Here is a 5,749-nt window from a genome sequence, read left to right as displayed (position 1 = left end):
GGGGGGCCGTTTGCCAGAGCGCTGCCTTGCCTGGCTGTTGGGGTAGAAGAAGGTGAAGCTCCCAACTTGCTGGATGGGGGGGGGGTCTTCCTCCCAGCTTTGCACCTGGGCAAGGAGCAGAGTCGTGTGCCTGGCGGCAGGAGCCCAGGGAGGGATGTCGGCGCTTGCTTTGCGGGTTTTCACTCAGCTGCAAGGGACGGCTTGGTTCCCTGGGTCTCGTCCCCGTTCCCATATGCGTTTCAGTCCCCAGCTCTTACCTTGTTGTTGTTGTTCGTCCTTCGCATTTGAAGATGACCGTGGTCGTGTCACTTGGTTTGGTTTCTGTGAACGCGGGAATGGCCAATTGGGCCAGTATATGCTTTGCGCTGGCTATATGGCGCACTCAACAAGAAATGCCGCTTTGGGTTGCCTGATCAACAGGGGGCATGCTGCCCTTGCGAGATTTGTGCTGTTTGCACGCCTGCTCTGCCTCGGCCGTTCTTTTCCGCTCCGGAATGGATGATGAGGCTTCATCAGGTGGAACGGTCGTGAGCGAGATCTTCTTGCCAGGACTTCCGGTCAAGGCTGAAATGTTTTTAAGGATGACTTAAAGGAGTCTTTTTATTCTGGCTTCCCTGAGAGCACTTTCTAGGTAGCTCTTGTATGTAAAATGGAAAGACATGATCCCTTGGAGGTCAGCCCTGTGCTTCTGTATGCACATGACAATCCAGTCACTACAGCCCCACAGGCACCAGATCCTCAGGGCACATTAAATTAAACCAGCAGCTGGTCTTACAGCGTCAGGAATGAAAGTGGCTTAAATGGTGTTTAGAGCATCAGTTGTGGTGTCTGGGAGCTGATGCCTCCTATCAGAAAGGTGTTCTTAGTATAGCTTGGGCTGGAACGATGTGACTGCTCTAGATTCTGCATCAGAGAGACGAGGGACTGGCCTCAGTAAAACCAGGAGCTGCGTTCTGTGGCAGTCAGTAGGTGGCTTGGTGGGAAAAGTGTCTGCCACTTTTTTTAATAGGTCACTTATCTAGTATAAATGGACATTGAAATTGTTTTGATATTGTCAATTTAATGTTTTGTTTTGTTTTTCTCCCTGGTTTCCTCCTCAAATTTGTTTAAGATCAGATTTCTTTGTAAGCTCCATGAGTCATTTAACTTGCAGCAGGGTTGGAGTGTTGTTGTGCTTTATGGCTGTCCTCCATTCCTTTAGTAACTGTTTTCATTCACTTGGAGTTAAACATGAGCCGTTGGGGGGGGGGCGGTTCCTGGTGCTCAGCTTAGCTTGTGTCTGCTTCTTTCCCAGACCTGAAGATGGGCGCTTTGTGCCAAAATCTTGTCAAACCTCTCACCCAACCATAGAGTTGGGCCAATAAAAGATATTGCAAACAAAAAACAAACCCAAAAACCCTTGCCTCTGGTTCATTTCTATTGCTAAGGCACTAGCTCCTTTGTTCTCACTTCCAACTCATTTGTAATAGTCACTGTCATAAGAAATTCCAGGACAAGGGGAGGGGTTTAGCTTGGGTAAGTGTCCAGTATCTTGATACGAATGTGGCTTTATGATGATGTGTCACCAGCAATACTTGAGGATAGTATTTTTGTTTGTTTTACCAAGACTTGTTTCGTTTTTTTTGTCAAATAGTTTACGTGAAGAGCTAAATGTCAGTAGAACTTTTGACAAATTCAACTTTGGTAGGGCCAAGAATTGGTTGGTTGGAACAAATGTGTCAACCAACGCTGATTTTAGTTTCTTTGAATCAAGGGGACACCTGGCAGCATCTGATCCAGGGCATGTACTTGTGTGTGTGCATGTGTGCGATCTTTTTGCAGATAAATCGAGACAGCTGATCCAGAATGTTAAGGACCAAGCTGTCTCTGTCCTCAGGTTGGCCACAGTGAGTAATCGCCTTTGAAAGCAGGGCCTTTCTATTCCCTGTCTATAAGGAAAGGAATTCAGTTACATGGAAACCTCGGAATTGTCTGAGAGTTTCCCTTGTTCCCACATCAAGACCTCCCTCTTTTTAGTAAGAACTTTGTGTTTTATTGAAGACTGGGGTCTGACACACTCTCCCTTTGAGCACCTTACCCTTCAAATAATCTGATGATTGTGGGATTACTCATAGCACTGCTTAGCTGACCAGAGCAATGGGCATCTGCGTAACATCAACAGCGCTAGAAGCTAACGTTCTGGGAATGGGCAGCCTTGCTGGGACAACACCAAAGCATTGCAAAGTCTTCATACCTTGTTGTAAATGCAGGGGGGGCAAACTTATCTGGCCCCATGGGCCACAGACTGGTCAACACACTGGAGCCAGCGCACAAGGCCAGGTCAACTGGGGTACCTCATGCAATGAATGCCCCAGACCAGTCCTGTGTTATATGCACAGGGTGCACGTGCATGAACCTGGCATGGAGCATGAGGTGCCCATGCTGGACCAGCCCAGCATGCTAGTTTTGGTGTGGGGGGGGATCAGTCTGGAGACCCAATCCAGAGTGGCCTGAAGCCAGCATGCAGGATTGGCCCAGTGGGGTGCTGCATGCCCAGTGTGTGCCATGAACTGGCCCCTTGTGCTGTGTGTAGCACCTGTGATGCCAGGCTTGGTGTGCACTGCATGTAGTATGCAGGGTTGGTCTGAGTCCCACAGGCCAGATCATATGGCTCCACAGGCCTGATCCAACCCTTGAGCCATACCTGTGACACTCTTGCAAGGGTTGCATTGGAATATTCTACTCCTGATGTCTGCTTGTGTTTTCCTGTTGCATCTCATCTCTTTCTTAGAATTGCAAGTTCCTGGAGGTAGCAACAATGTCTTATGTTTGTACTGTACATAGCATGGTGGAGGCGGGTCCTCTTTAGATTGCATTCAAATAATGAGGTACAGCCAGTTGCCACAGAGAAACCAGCGTATTAGTTTGCTTTTCCCCTTCCACCTACAGTGTTCTGGGTGGTTCCCTTGTGTCTGTACAACACCTGGCAGACTGAGGATGTCACCAGAGACTCCTGGTTCATAAGAACACAGTACAAGCTTTCCCACGCTGTCCTAACAATGTGCCACTGCCAAGTTTTGGAAAGGCACTTCCCCCTCAGCCTGAGGGATGGGAGTGCAGAGACTGAGCATTTTGGCCCATTCAGTTCTTGGCTTCCCTGCAATGCTTAACCATGTTGGGCTGATGGCTTCTGCAGCATTGGCACTTGTTCAACAGGACTTGGAGTAAGACCACTGATCCATTTCAGACTGCCAGCAGTCTGGAATGACTTTCCTCTTCTGATGCTGGAGAGGGTTAGGTGAGTGACATGGGTGAAAGACTCCAGAACCAATATCCTGAACTGCTAAATCAAGCTGTGTCAGTGAAATGGTAACTTGCAGTTTGTCACAAGTTGGGGTTATTTTTCTTCGGGGGCCTTTTCTTACTCTCTAATGAAAGTGAGTACTCCCTTTTCTACAGCACTTGCAAAATGTAGCACACAATGTAGCTCTCCTTCCTGCTGTCACAGCCCCAGGCTTCTGTTTCCATTTGGGTTCAGTGGCAATAAGAAGTGGAAGCCCTCAGATCATGTGCTAATAGGGTAATTTCTTATTACTGTTGCATTAGGTTGAACTCAAATGTGTGTCACTATCCCCTTAATCATTGTAATCTATAACATAGCAGGCCAAGTTGTGTGCCTGTGTCACTGATATCTTTGTATCCCTATGCATTGCCTGTGAATTGATTAGACACCCAGTGGTGATCTCTCTGTGAACTCTTAGTTTGGAGCTGAATGCTCTTAAGATAATGAGCTCTTGGATGCTAAATTAAATGTCTCTAACATTGGCTGCCTGGTAACTTTAACATCAGACTCAATTAATTGCTAGATCATTTGCAAACAACCTAAAATAAAAGTGACCTCTTTGCATGAAGATAATATCTTGTACCTGTCACCTTAGATTCACAGAAAATTAGGGTTGGAAGGGACCTCAGAAAATCATCTAGTCCAACCCGCTGCTCAAAGGAAGATCCTCTCCAACTATATAATCCTGGGCAGGGCTTTGTATACCCAGGTCTTAAATACCTCTGAGGATGGAGATTCCACAGCCTCTCTGGTTAGACTGTTCTGGTGCTTTACTACCCTTTTAATGAGAGGGTTTTTCCTAATATCTAACTTAAACTTACCTCGCTGCAACCTGACACTGTTACTCCTTATTCTGTCATCTGCCACCACTGAGAACAGTCTAGCTCCATCCTCTTTGAAATCACCCTTCAGGTAATTAGCTTATCCACTACTCCTGCCAGCTTGGTGTCATCTGTCTTTTTGCAGTTTGCCCTTTTGCAATCGTCTGGGACCTCCCCTGATCACCAGGAGTTTTAAAAAATAATGGCCAGCAGGTCTGCAATCATATCAGTCAACTCCCTCAGCACCCTCAGGTGCATCACGTCCAACCCCATGGACTTGTACACATCCAGCTTTTCTAAAGAGTCCCTAACCTGTTTGTTTGTTTTTTGTTATTGTTGACTGCTCACCTCCCCAAACTGTGCTACCAGCTGCAATAGTCTGGGACCCGACCTTGCCTGTGAAGACGGGTAAAAAAGGCATTGAGTTCATTAGCCTTTTTCATATCATCTGTTACTAGGTTGCCTCCCCATCACATTCAGTAACGGACCCACACTTTCCCTGACCTTCCTCTTGTTGATGATATTCTTATAGAAACCGTTTTTGTTACCCTTCGCATCCCTTACTAGCTGCAACTCCAGTTGCGCTTTGACCTTCCTGACTTCATCCCTGCATGACTGAACAATACTCTTATACTCATCCCAAGTTGTTTGTCCAAGTTACTTGTAAGCTTCCTTCTCTCACTTGCCACGCTTGCTTTTTCTTCCTGCACATTGGGGTAGTTTGTTCTGGCCCTCTCAGTAAGGTTTCCTTAAAATACAGCCAGCTCTCCTGGACTCCTTTCCCCCTCAGACTGGGCTCCCATGAGATCCTGCCCATCATTTCCCTGAGGGAGTCAGTTTGCTTTTCTGAAGTCCAGGGTCTGTACTCTCCTTATTCATGTAGTATGTGTACTTTTGAGACCCTTCATATGCAATTCTCTCTGTTTATCACATACACTTTATAGGGGTGTTGAAAGATCTATTTCGCTAAAATTTTTACTGATTAGGTTTGGCCTAGTTCTCAGTAGTGCAATTGACATTTTGTGTAACAAATAAGTGTGAGAGAGTGTCATCTTTTTCACTGAAGCCTCCAGGATTGAAGCTCAAGCTGGGCCCTTGGAAGTTTAAATCAAGACTCTTTTTTTTTTTTTCTTCCCCCTAAGGTGTGTTAAAGTAAAGCTCCGAAATCCATATTTAGGCATCCAAATGAGTATGCTGATTGTTTTCAAAACTCTTAAGCATTTGCCTGCTTCATGCTAGCTCTGCAGCAATCTCTTTCATATGGAGAAAGCGCCTTCGTTGAGAGCATGGGGTAACGGTCAGCAGGAGACCCCAAAACATCTACAATTTAATGAATAACCACAGTCATGCAGATTGTTACTGGCTGTTTATTGCTCTGAGCCACTGATTTCCACCCCCCCCCACCCCGGGGGTACACTTATTAAAAAGGGGGCTGCTGGAGTTACACTTATTAAAAAAAGTTTGAAAACCCCTGATACAGAAGGAGCCTATAATAGATTTCAAAGCTGTCCCAACATGTAAATGTGTACTTCATGAGTGTTCTAAACTACGAACATTTCAAAGATACAGATGTAGTAGATCCCTATCCAGATGACAGAACATGATG

At 46.1% G+C, this 5,749-nt stretch overlaps 1 protein-coding gene across 3 annotated transcripts in view; it reads left to right on the top strand.

Moving 5' to 3' along the window:
* Window positions 1-5,749, top strand: part of NINL (ninein like) — a 90,995-nt gene that overhangs the window by 252 nt on the left and 84,994 nt on the right. The gene's annotated exons all lie outside the window — the stretch shown is intronic.

This window comes from Gavialis gangeticus, unplaced genomic scaffold, assembly GCF_001723915.1.
Source record: "Gavialis gangeticus isolate Ggan-Ray unplaced genomic scaffold, GavGan_comp1, whole genome shotgun sequence".
NCBI classification, from domain to species: Eukaryota; Metazoa; Chordata; order Crocodylia; family Gavialidae; genus Gavialis; species Gavialis gangeticus.
The sequence above is the reverse complement of the archived record's forward strand: the minus strand, read 5'-3'. Positions and strand labels throughout refer to the sequence as shown.